This window comes from Jaculus jaculus, chromosome 17 (genome assembly GCF_020740685.1).
Source record: "Jaculus jaculus isolate mJacJac1 chromosome 17, mJacJac1.mat.Y.cur, whole genome shotgun sequence".
NCBI lineage: Eukaryota > Metazoa > Chordata > Mammalia > Rodentia > Dipodidae > Jaculus > Jaculus jaculus.
Genome location: NC_059118.1, coordinates 33562531 through 33576050, shown reverse-complemented (window position 1 = coordinate 33576050; position 13520 = coordinate 33562531). Strand labels below are relative to the sequence as shown.

Sequence of the window (13520 nt, the reverse complement as noted above, 5' to 3'; positions counted from 1 at the left end):
TGGTATTGGTTGAATGTTTCTTTGCTATGCCCAATGCCATCTTTTGCAGTGTGAATATTTATTCTATGCCATTATGGGTTTTTTGAGGTTATTTTTTTGGTATTACTCGCAGTTAAAAGATCTTGAACTATGGGGATGTATGAACATCATTGGAATTGATAAAACCTATGGGACTTTTAAAGTTAGATGAATGCATTGCATTTTACATCTTGTATGGTTATCAGTTTATGGGGACCAGGGGCGGAATGTGGTGGTTTGATTCAGGTGTCCCCCATAAACTTAATGCTAGGTTTCCAGCTGATGGATATTTGGGAATTAATGCCTCCTGGAGGGGAGTGTATTGTTGGGGGCAGGCTTATGGGCTTTATAGCCAGTTTCCCCATGCCAGTGTTTGGCACACCCTCCTGTTGCTGTGGTCCACGTTATGTTGGCCAGGGGTGATGTCCACCCTCTGCTCAGGCCATTGTTTTCCCCTGCCATTGTGGAGCTTCCCCTTGAGCCTGTAAGCCAAAATAAATCTTTTTCCCAGAAGCTGCTCTTGGTTGGGTGAGTTCTACCAGCATTGCAAACCGGACTGCAACATGCCCCTAGCAGAGACCCACTTATCTCTGAGAACCCTCAGGGAGGGATGATGTGTGCAATGAGGGATTTCCAGGGACATAAAAGTTCCGTCACTTTAGGTATAACAACCAATTAATTCTCTGATTTGCATTTTATTTTATGAAGAGCATAACAATGAGTCCAATTTCACTAGTTGGATGCTAAAAAGGATAAATTAGCCAAGAGGAAATTCTGTTGATACTGTATTTAGCATCTGAGAGCCCAGAGCCCCACTGGGCCTTCCCTGTGACCTTGAGAAGCCACAGACATGCAGGTGGCTGGACCCCAGCCTGATGTAGCCATAGCTGGGTCAGCAGCTTGAGACCCCCCAGCCTGCTCTGGGGCCTGGCCAGCAGAGCATATGTGTAAAATCAGAGTGACCCTGGGTCTTCATACAGGACAGTATGTCCTCTTGAGCAGTGCATATTGCTTGGGGACTCACTGCCACACTAGCCGAGAGAACTGTTACCCACACCTGTCCAGTTCACCTCCTCAAACTGCCAGACAGGTTTAGAGGTAGGTGGCAAAAAAGAGGACTGTGGTATAGTCACCCCCCCACACACACACACACACTAAATCACTCAACACAGTCTAGACCAGAGGCTCTTCACATTTTTTTTTTTCTTTTTCCTTTTCTGCTTTTTCGAGGTCGGGCCTCACTCTAGCCCAGACCTGTAATTCACTATGTAGTCTCAGGGTGGCCTTGAACTCATGGCGATCCTCCTACCTCTGTGGTGGACCCTCCTACCGAGTGCTGGGATTAAAGGCGTGCATCACCACGCCCAGCTTGTTCTCGGCATTTCTTTTTTTTTTTTTTTTTTTTTTTTTTTTTTTTTTGTTCTCGGCATTTCTGATGCCAGTGGAAAGCAGGGGGTACGAATTTCACCTCAGATTAATATTTTCACACATGTGAAATGCAGTAAGATGCCAAGGAGAGCACTTGATGGGGACATGTGGAGTCTCACACACATGGAGGGATACACTGCTCACATAGAGGCTTGGGCAGAATTTAATTGTGGTGGGGATAACTAAAAAAGGACGTGTAAAGGACGTGTTAAGGACTCCTCTGCATAAAGATGGAGAAAGGCCTTTCCTTGAAGAGGGAATAGCATGAGGCAATACAGATGCCCATCGTGGGTGTGGTAAGGGAGGAGCCTGGGGCTTGGTGGGAAGCACTGAGTACTTGTAACTGGGTTCTCGCTCTTTCTGGCTAGTGAGAGATGTGGATGAGTTTGCAGTGAATTACCCATCCTTCTCTGAGTCAGGCTGCGGCAATGAGATTGCAATAGCAATCCAGTCAGCAGCAATCATTAAGGAAGGACAGAAAAGCAGGTGGGGGACAAGGAAGAGGGTGCCTGCCAGCAGCTCTGTGTCGCCCCAGAAGGACAGCATGCTGGGAGTTCGGGGTGCAGAGGTAGAAATGGCCCACCTTGTGGATGCCTGAGCGATGCTCCCTCACCTGCCAGCCACTGGCTACTCTGTTGGAACAAGTCTCTGGCAGACTTGTCAGCAGGGAGGTTTATTTTGAGAGGCTCCCTAAGGGTTTTTCTTATTCCAGACATGCTCTTCCTTACCTCCACTGTGTGTACTTAACCAATTTCCCCTCAGAAGTCCTAATCAGTGGGCTGGACAGATGGCTTTGTGGTTAAGGCATCTGCCTGAGAAGCCTAACGACCAATGTTCTACTCTCCAGATGCCATGTTAGCCAAAGATGAGGCAAGTGCAAGGTCACACATGCCCACTAGGTGGCGTAAGAAGGTGGCCTAAGCATATGGCATTAGCTTGCAGTGGCTGAGGCCCTGGAGCACCAAAGCAATCTCAGCCTCAATCTAGATCAAGACAAGGTGGCACAGAAGGTGGTGCGAAGCTGTGCAGCAAATTGAAGGCAGAATTAAAATTCTTCCAGAAGGTAGAAACTAGGCAGGTAGCCATGAAAGAATCCCATTTGCAAAGCACAAATCGGACACACTTGAGAGCCACTGTGGAATCAGCGGAAAACCTGAGAGAAGTCATCAGTGTTCTCCGTGTTTTTTGGTTATATAGACTCTGCGGGAGAAAAGCAGAGCCTGGTGGTGGATGTTGTGGCAGATGGAGGTGCTACGTGGGTGAAAGCCACTGGCCGAAGGCCGAAGCGCTGCAGGACGTCTGGCTGGGCAGGGGCCAGTGTGGTGCCAAGAGCATCATCGAGCAGCTGAAGACCGCCTCCGGCCCGGGCCAGCAGCCAGCGCAGTACAGCCACCCTCACATCACCTTTGCGTTTTGCAGCAGTGGCTCCAGCGCTATGGCAGAAAAGCTGAAAGACATGGGCATATCTGTGAGAGGAGACATGGCAGCGGCCGGTGCCCTGTTAGAGCCCGGGAAGAGCTCCAGCTAGTGGGAGCGAGTCAGACGACGAGGGCCTGGGACTTCTGCAGGTGACGAGAGTGGATCGAGATAACATCCTAGCAAGTGCTGCATTTCCTAGAGATGAAGGCGCGTGTGTGTCCAAGAGTCAAGCTGGACGTCACTGCCTTGATCACCTGAGTGTCGGCTCTCAGCGCTGGAGGCTGCGCTGTATCTGAAAGAGAAAGCGCTCGCGGAACAAGCAGAGCTCGAGAGGAGCCAGCAGGTCCTGCCCCAGCTGGAGGCACTTATGAAGGACACGGAATTGTTGGCTTGCGAATCTGCGCTCGAGGATCTTCAGATCTCGATGCTTTAGGGGGACCTGGGCAGAGAGAGAGGGCCACTATGGTCATTAAGTGAATCAGTGTGGTACCAGACCAGCCTTCTGATCGTGCCTTGAGACTAGTGGCCATTCAAAAATTAATCGTTGAAAGTGGGGGGGAGAGGAAGGGTATTACCATGGGATTTTTTTATAATCATGGGAAATGTTAATCAAAATTAAATAAAAAAATAAATTTTAAAAATATTAGTAGTCGTTCGTTAACAATTTTGGGGACAGGAGACACCTTGAGGGCCATCACAATGACTGCCAATACTGATTTTGTCAGAGCTGCAAACAAGCAGGGTGTTAAATTTAGTGTTTATCCATCAGCGTTTATCCCTGAGCACTTACTGAGGGTTAGGCCCTTACCAAAAGGCTTAAATGACAGCGAACGCAAATGGCATTCTTTACCTGTTGTCATGGAAATAAGTTATTTATATCAAATGCTGGTGTTCCCATCTAAATTTGGGAGAAAAACATGTTTATAGTAAAAATAATGCTTAGAACTCCTGAAGTAGAAATTTTGTGTGTTTCAACTATATTTGAAGTTGTAATAATTGAGAAGCACAAGAGAAATTTACCAGACCGAAGCAATTAAGAACTGAGCACCTGTGTGAGGCCTCTAGCTGTCTTGTAACACCTTCCTTTGGTTCAGTGGGGCTTCCACCCCACCCCCACCCAGGTATCGCATTTCATGAAATATGGCTTCGAGCCGCTTGCATTCATGAAATCCCTGGATTCTCATTGTATTGGGTTATCAGTTAGTGTAGGCTGAAAGTGGAAGATAACAGTTCAGTTCATTATTGATTTTAGATCCTAAAGTTACTGTCTATTAATGAAAAGCTTTCACACAGTCAGGTGGGGTTGTTTACAGAGTACATAACCTGAAAATGTGAGTGCCGCCTGTCTCTGGATAAGCTTTGTAAACAGAGCCAACAGTCTCACCTAGAACACTGAAGGTAGAGTTACTTTGAGATTTTTTTTTAGAATAAGCTTTTAAGTCCAGACAGCCCCAAATTTCAAGTGTTTGAAGACTACTACCTTTCTTGTGCCATTTGCATATGGCAAGCGATGATTGCATTACCTCACTTCATGCAATGATAGGGGAGAATACATGCCAGTTGCATGATATAGTTTATATGACTATATTGTACTCCATGCTTTATAATTTCACAAGCAAAACAAATAAAGTCAATATGTCTTGTTTTAAAAAATGAAAAAAAGAGGGCTGGAGGGATGGTTAAGGTGTTTGCCTGCAAAGCCAAAGGTCCCAGGCTCGATTCCCCAGGACCCACATTAGCCAGATGAACAGGGGGCGCATGCATCTGGAGTTCCTTGAAAGAATAAACAAGATGACATAAACAAAGCCATTCCATCTAATGCTTTACAAACCATGGGTGCTGAATAAAGATCCATTTTTCTCCCTCTCTTTCAGAAGAATTTTCAGAGGCTGTGTAGTGTTTTTGAAGTTTTATGTAAATTTATGTTAAGTGATGTTCAATGAAATCGCTCATCTGTATCAGTAAAATTGAAATTTAAATCAAACATTTAATGGTACAACTTAGCTGTCAGGAGAAGGAGGGAGGTTGGGGGGAAGGGGCTCCTATAATAGAAAGGAAAGACCTTGGCATTAAAAATAACTGTCTCAGAGGTGAAAGAGCTCTTGTTAGATTAGAAGGCGTCTTATCCTTAAAAAGTTGTTTTTTTAAAAGCCAAATTTAGGGCTGGAGAGATGGCTTAGCGGTTAAGCGCTTGCCTGTGAAGCCTAAGGTCCCCGGTTCGAGGCTCGGTTCCCCAGGTCCCACGTTAGCCAGATGCACAAGGGGGCGCACGAGTCTGGAGTTCGTTTGCAGAGGCTGGAGGCCCTGGCGCGCCCATTCTCTCTCTCCTTCTATCTGTCTTTCTCTCTGTGTCTGGCTCTCAAAAAAAAAAGTAAAAGTCAAATTTAGTCCAAAGATTTAGATTCAAATTAGGCTTTTTTTTTATTTGCAAGGAGGGAGAGAAAGGAGACAGACAGAGAATTATGGGCATGCCAGGACCTCTAGCTGCTGCAAACAAACTCCAGATACATGTACCACTTAATACATCTGGCTTTATGTGAGTACTAAGGACTCAAACCTGGGTGGTTAGGATTTGCAGGCAAGTGCCTTAACTGCTGGGCCATCTCTCCAGCCCCTCAAATCAGGCTTTGACACAACCAAATGGTCTTCCAATCTGTATTTTTGTCTTATGACCCCTACACAGTATTTCTCATATGTTTTGTTTGTGTTAATGTCATCTAACCATAAGAATGGATTGAAAACTATGTATAATAATTAACAGTACAAAGCAGAATCATTGGCTGATTCTAGAAAAAGCATTTTGGGTTTTTAGATCTAAGTACTAAGGAAGTTACCTATCTACTCTTAATTTTTTAATTGAAAACAGATTTGACATATTAAAAATACTTACAGTGTGCATGCATGAGGCCCTGGTTCAAGTCTCAGTAATGCTCTCCACCCTTACTATTAAAACTCTTACTATTAAAGAAAAGTCGAAACTACAAGTCAGGCATGGCAGCATACGCCTTTAATCTCAGCACTAGGGAGGCAGAGGTAGGAGGATCTCCATGAGTTCGAGGCCACCCTGAGACTACAGAGTGAATTCCAGGTCAGCCAGGCTAGAGCGAGACCATACCTCAAAAAACAAAAAAAAAAAAAAAAAAAAAAAAAGAAGGAAAGAAAAAACAATCAAAACTACAGAAAATCATAGAGAAAAGTAAAAATTGTCCCAAATTTCATTTCCAATGATAGCTATTTTTTCTAGTTTGTAAAAGTGTTTTGTATATTGAAGATGCTAACTTTATTATATAGGGTTGTATGTTTGCAGAAATACATAATTTGCTCTTTATCATTCAATATTTTAAATGGTACATTTCTTTTTTATGAGAAGCTTTCACTTTTATATAGCAAAATCCAACATTACTTTCTATTTAAATCTTTTATGTTTTACTTATAAAGTTCTCTCCATCCCAAAATTATTAAAAATTTAACAGATTTTTCTATTTATTTTATGGTGCCTTTTTTTTTTTTCTTTTTCGAGGTAGGGTCTCACTCTGGCTCAGGCTGACCTGGAATTCGCCATGGAGTCTCAGGGTGGCCTTGAACTCTCGGTGATCCTCCTACCTCTGCCTCCCGAGTGCTGGGATTAAAGGCATGCGCCACCACGCCCAGCATTATGGTGCCACTTTTTACATGCACTTTTGATGATATTTCTGGATTTTATTTTAAATATTATTATTTGGGGGGGTTCGAGATAGGGTCTCATTCTAGCCCAGGCTGACTTGGAATTCACTACGGAGTCTCAGGGTGGCCTCGAACTCACGGCGATCCTCCTACCTCTGCCTCCCAAGTGCTGGGATTAAAGGCATGCGCCACCACGCCCGGCTCTATTTTAAATATTATTTATGTAATGAGGACAAAGAGGAAGTGAAAGTATAGATGCACCAGGGCTTCTTGCTGCTGCAATTGAACTTCAGATGCATGCGTCATTTTGCACATCTGGCTTATGTGGGTTCTGGGGAACTGACCCTGGGCCAACAGGCTTTACAAACAAGCACCCTTAACTGTTGATCAATCTTCCCAGCTCTTGGATTTTGTTTTGATATAAAAGTGAGGTTTGAATTCAGGCTGTTTTCCCAAATGACAAGACAGAGTCATGGCAGACTCTGAGTTCAGAGACCTGCTAGGGGAGCTCAAAGCCCAGGACCATACTGCCCTGCAGAAACAGAAGCAGCGCCCGCCTGACTACAGGACACTGCAGACCGTCACTGCCCCGCCCTCCCCCTGTCAAGGCAGAGGCAGCATGGAGCCAACCCTCCCCGCTTGGGAGCTGACCATGAAGCCGAGTGAGAGGAGGCAGGTGGGGCAGCAGTGGCCCAGGGACCAGAGTCTTCACTTTGACCCTCAGTAACCCAGGGAGGCCGCCTTGGCAGAGGAGCCCCTGAGCTAGCTGCTGACGGGACAGAGCTGAACAGACACCTCCCCGTTCACAAGGCCTGGGTTCTCGACCCAGTCTGTCCCAGTAATAAACCACCGAGGGGGCTGGAGAGATGGCTTAGCGGTTAAGTGCTTGCCTGTGATGCCTAAGGACCCTGGTTCGAGGCTCGATTCCCCAGGACCCACGTTAGCCAGATGCACAAGGGGGCGCACGCGTCTGGAGTTCGTTTGCAGAGGCTGGAAGCCCTGGCATGCCCGTTCTCTCTCTTTCTCTCTGCCTCTTTCTCTCTCTGTCTGTTGCTCTCAAATAAATAAATAAAAATAAACCAAAAAAAATTAAAAAAAAAAAAAACCACCCAGGGATTATGCGGACATGGAAGACCTAAATCCAATCCTGAAAACCTTTACTTAGAGCTAGTTCACTGTGCCCTTCCTGCAGGGTAGTCACTTCATAATGTCTCCCAGCACATAATGGTCTCGGTGACGCAGCCCTGGCAGCACTAAGTGTCCTGGACTCAGAGGGGGCAGCGATCCCAGGCCAGTCATGCAAGGAGCCAGCTGTGAGCTCAGAAGCCTGCGAATGTCCAGAGCCACGGACCTGGGAAAGAAACGGGGAAGGAGCTCTGCAGGGGGCAGAGAGGAGGCCACTGACCACAGCTCTCCTGCTGCCGCCTCCCTCCAGCCTGATGGCTTCAGCCGTCACCCCAAGATCCTACTCTACTCCCCCTTCGACCCATCCCAAAGGTGGGACGCTGGCTACTGTGTCAGCTCAGAATATTGGAAATGTTCAAAATCCTGTCATGTAGGTTTCTGGCATATAGTAAATTATGATCTCTAGCCACAGCGCTGTGACAGACAGCTCACCGCTGCTTCTTACTCCCCTGAGAATAGAGGGGCGAGGGGGAAGGGAAGGCGAGGGGAAGGGAGAGGAAAGGAATGGAAATGAGAAGGGAATCCAAGTGATTAAGGAAGGGACATGGGAAGGGCAGGGAGAAGGTAATAGCAGGGAGGCAGGAGGGGGAATGAGAAGGACATGGAAGGGAGAAGGGAAGGGAAGGGAAAAGAGTACGAAAGTGAAAAGGGAAGGGAATGGGGAGAAGAGAATGGGGATCATGGGGGAAAAGGGGGGACGGGGGAATGGAAGGGAAAGGAAGTGAGAAGGTAGAAGAAACAGAAATGGAAGGCAAAAGAGAAGAGATGGGAGGACATAAGGGAAGGGAAGGAAAAGGAGAAGGGAATGGACGGGAAAAGGAAGGGAAAGGAAGGGGGAAGGGAAGGGAGTGCTTCTCCTTTCCCTTTCCTTCTCCATTCCCCTCCCTTCCCTTCTCTTTTTTCTTCCCTTCTCCCATCTCTTCCTTTCTCCCTTCCCTTCATTTCCTTTCTCTTCCTTTCCCTTCCCTTCCCATCTGCCTTAATTCCCTTTCCCTTCTCATTCCTTTCTCCCTTCCCTTCTCCTCTCCTTTCCTTTCCCTCTTATCTCCCTTCCTTTCCCTCTTCTCTTCTCCTCCCTTCTCCCTTCCTTTTCCTTCTCCCTTTCCCTTCCTTTCTCTATTTCCCTTTCCTTTCCCTCTCTCAGCACCTGGGAGGCTGAATTAGAAGGATCACTATGAATTCGAGGCCAGCTTGAGAGTACATTGTGAATTCTAAGTCAGCCTGGACTAGAGCAAGAACTTACCTCAAACCCCAACCTCCTAAAAAAAAAATCCAAAAAAGAAATAAAAGTGAGATGGATTGAGGTGATGTCATAGAGTGGGTCTAACTATTGAAGATGCTGTCACCAGGACCCACTATGGAACATGCCATTACCTGAACCTATCCAATAAACCACCAGATGACCCTTACTATCCGAGATGATACAGCATAGGTGTAACCATTGGAAATGCCATCAGTTGGACCCACCAATGGAGATGCTATCACCTGTACTCAGTGTTAGAAATGGTATCACCCAGAATACATGAGATCTTGTGGAAAAAATGAATGAAAAATATTTACAGCTGACAATGATTGGCATTCACCTTTAGAGATGCCTTAATCTACACCCAGTATTGAAATGTCATGAACTGTACCCACCATTTAAGAGTCCATTCCCTAATTCCCTGGACATGAGACCCTGTTCAAAATACAAAAAAAAAAAAAAAAAAAAAAGTGAATGAAGAAAAGAAAAGAAAAATATGGGCTGGAGAGATGGCTTAGCAGTTAAGATGTTTGCTTGCAAAGAAAAAGGACCCAGTTCGATTCCCCAGGACCCATGTTAGCCAGATGCACAAGGGGGTACACACATCTGGAGTTCACTTCCAGTGGCTGGATGCCCTGGCATGCCCATTCCTTCTCTCTCTCTCTCTTTTTTTTTTAAATTTTTTATTTATTTATTTATTTGAGAGCGACAGACACAGAGAGAAAGACAGGTAGAGGGAGAGAGAGAATGGGTGCGCCAGGGCTTCCAGCCTCTGCAAACGAACTCCAGACGCGTGCGCCCCCTTGTGCATCTGGCTAACGTAGGACCTGGGGAACCGAGCCTCGAACCGGGGTCCTTAGGCTTCACAGGCAAGCGCTTAGCCGCTAAGCCATCTCTCTAGCCCTCTCTCTCTCTCTTATCTCCATCTTTCTGTCAAATAAATAAATAGATAAAAATAAAGTATTTTTTTAAAAAAAGAAAAGAATCAGGGCATGGCAGCACACACCTTTAATCCCAACATTCAGGTGGCAGATTTAGGAGGATTGCCATGAGCTCAAGACCACCCCAAGACTACATCGTGAATTCCAGGTCAGCCTGGACTTTAGTGAAACCCTACCTCAAAAGAGAAAAGAAACGAAAAGAAAAAATACCACTTACAATGACTGATGCTCATACCATTAGAGATGCCATCACCTGGCCCTCAGTATTATAAGGATGACATATAGCCAGAACCCATCATGAGAGTTAGAATAGTCTAGCCACTGCCATTAAAAAGATCACCACCAACACCCACCATTAGAGATGTTATTACATGTCCCCACCATTATAGACATGATGGACTCGACCTGACCATGCAAGATGCCATCACCTGCACACACAAAAAAAGATCCCATTTGCTGACCTCTGGGATGACTCAAAAGGGTCTGTAGTGTTGAGAAGAAGTGACTGAGGTCTGCTCAGTACTGAACCATCTCTATCACACCTTCCAAGGCTCAGGGTTCATTGAGGAAGAAGCAGTAGAAAGAATGTAAGAGCCAAAGGAAGGGTGGGACTCCTTACAATGCACTCTTTCAGACACAAAATCATCTTGGATATCCATGACCTTGCAGTGCCTGGCACTATCAACACAAGACCATCATGATAGGAGGAAAAGATGATGACAAAAAAGACTGAGAGGAGACACAATATGATGGAGAAAGTAGTGTTGTAAAGGAGAAAGTTAGTGGGAAGGGATTATCATAGTTTATTGTCTATAATTATGGAAGTTGTCAATAATAAAAAAACTTAAATAAAAATGATGCCATTGCCTGGATCCAACATGAATGATGCCATTCCCTGGCTGGCATCACTAGAGTTTTAATTACCTAGCACATACCATTAGATATGTGTGTTAGGCAGGGTTCTCTAGAGAAACTGAACCACTGGCCACCACCAACATAAATGTCAGAGCCTGGGTATATCCGTTGGAGTTGCTGTTGCTGAGACCCACCACGAACAAAGACGTCACTCAAATAATCACCTGAACTCATCAGAAGATATACCATCAGCTGGACCCACCATAATAGGTACCCTTATCTTGAACCATCATTAAACATGCCAATGCTTGATCCCCATCATTACTGATGCAATTGCCTAAATCCACATTTAGATATGTCATAATCTTTTTCCACAAGTAGGCATGTCATTGCCTCTGCCCACCATTAAAGATGCAATCTCCTGGACCATCACCTGGACTTACCACTAAAGACACCATCACTTTGATCTAACCGCTGTAGATACCATCACCTTGATCCTTCATTTCTAATGCCATCACCTGAAAGCACCATTAGAAATGCCATTAGTTAGCTGCCAGCATTAGAGATGACTTTTCTGGAACAAGCCATGAAAAATGTCCTCACTTGCCATTACCTAAACTCACTAGAACTGCAATACCTCTTCCCACCATTAGATGTGTCATTGCCTGGACTCACAATTAGAGATGGCATCACCTGGACCCTTTGTTATATATACTGTTGCCTGGACCCACCATGAGATATGCTATTTCTTTGCCCTCACCATTACAGAGGAATGAGGCATGAGGGATGCCACTGTCTGACCAGTAGATATGCAATAGTCTGGCCACCACAGTTTGAGTTGCTATTGCCTGGACCTGCCAATACTGATGGTATTGCCTGACCATTAGAAATGCCATCGCCTGACTTCCACTATTAGAGATGCCAATACCAATATAGATATCATGGCCTTGGTCTATCCACTGGAAATGCCATTGCCTGGATTCAACCTAAGATATGCCATCACCTAGAGCAACCTTTAGGTATACCATAATGTGGACTCACACTGAAAGATGACATAAACATGGATCTAATCATTGGAAATGCCATCACCTGGGACTCCCATAAGAGATGCCGTCACCTGGAACCACCACTGAAGATGCCCTTTCCTGGCTGTCATCATTAGAGATGCTCTAGCCTGGACCTACCATTACAGAAGGCAGTGGCCTGTACCCAACCCAAGAGATGGTATTTCTGGGACCACCACCATTAGAGATGCTATAGCCTGGCACTCACCATTAAAAGTTGCCATCACCTACACACACCATTAGTGATGGCTCCTTCAATATAAATGACATGGCCTTAGCCTATCCATTGGAGATGCTATTGCATGGAGCCACCATAAATAATGCCATCACCCAAACCCACCATAAAAGATACAATGGCCTGCACCCAAAAAGATATGCCATCACCTGGACCCACCTTTATACATACTATAATTTGGACTCATGATTATAGACACCAACACCTGGACCTACCCATTGGAAATGCCATCACCTGGAAGCAACATAAGAGATGCCATCTGTTGGGCTGGATAGATGGCTTAGCAGTTAAGGCATTTGCCTGCAAAGCCAAAGAACCCAGGTTCGATTCCCCAGGACCCATGTTAGCCAGATGCACAAGGGAGCACACACATCTGAAGTTCATTTGCAGTGCCTGGAGCCCCTAGTGCACCCATTCTCTCTCTCTCTCTCTTCCTCTTTCTCTCTCAAATAAATAAATAAAAATAAAATCAAAAGATGCCATCTGTTGAACCACAATTAGTGATGTCATTGCTTACTGGGCGTGGTGGTATACGCCTTTAATCCCAGCAGTTGGGAGGCAGAGGTAGGAGGATCACTGTGAGTTCTAGGCCTCCCTGAGACTATAGTGAATTAATTCCAAGTCAGGCTGAGCTAGAGTGAGACACTACCTCACAAAACAAAAACAAAAACAAAAACAAACAAACAAACAAACAAACAAAAAAGTCATTGCTTTTGGACCTTAACTTTATACCCACCATCTCCTGTTACCCACCATGAGAGTTGCAGTCACCTGGACCCTCATTTACATAGGCCATTGCCTGGTCCACACAATTAGAAATGCCACTGCCTAGCTTCACCATTAGCAATTCAATGACCTGAACCAAATATTCGACTTGCTATAACATGTACTCACCATTAAGGATGCCATTTCTTGGATCTAACCATTGGAGATGACAACACTTGGATACTCCATTCCAGATGTCATCACCTAGAACCACCATTAGAAATGCCACTGCTGCTGGGCGTGGTGGCGCACGCCTTTAATCCCAGCACTCGGGAGGCAGAGGTAGGAGGATTGCCGTAAGTTCAAGGCCACCCTGAGATGACAGAGTTAATTCCAGGTCAGCCTGGACCAGAGTGAGACCCTACCTTGAAAACAAAAAAAAACAAAACAAAAAAAAAAAAAGAAATGCCACTGCCACTGGGTATGGTGGCTCACACCTTTAATCCCAGCACTTGGGTGGCACAGGTAGGAGGATTGCCATGAGTATGAGGCCAACCTGAGATTACATAGTGGATTCCAGGCCAGCCTGAGCTAGAGCAAAACCTTACCTTGAAAAAAAAAAAAATGTCCCCAACATCAGGGAAGCCATGACTATGCCACACATGAAAGATGCCATCACTTGGACCTACTAAAAGAGATGCTATGCCCTGGACCCACCATTAAACTTGCCATAACTTTTATTCACCATTAAAGATGCCATAGCC

General features: G+C 45.4%; 1 pseudogene; it reads left to right on the top strand.

Annotated features, from left to right (window-relative positions):
* Window positions 1-13520, top strand: part of LOC101597130 — a 68893-nt pseudogene that overhangs the window by 7765 nt on the left and 47608 nt on the right.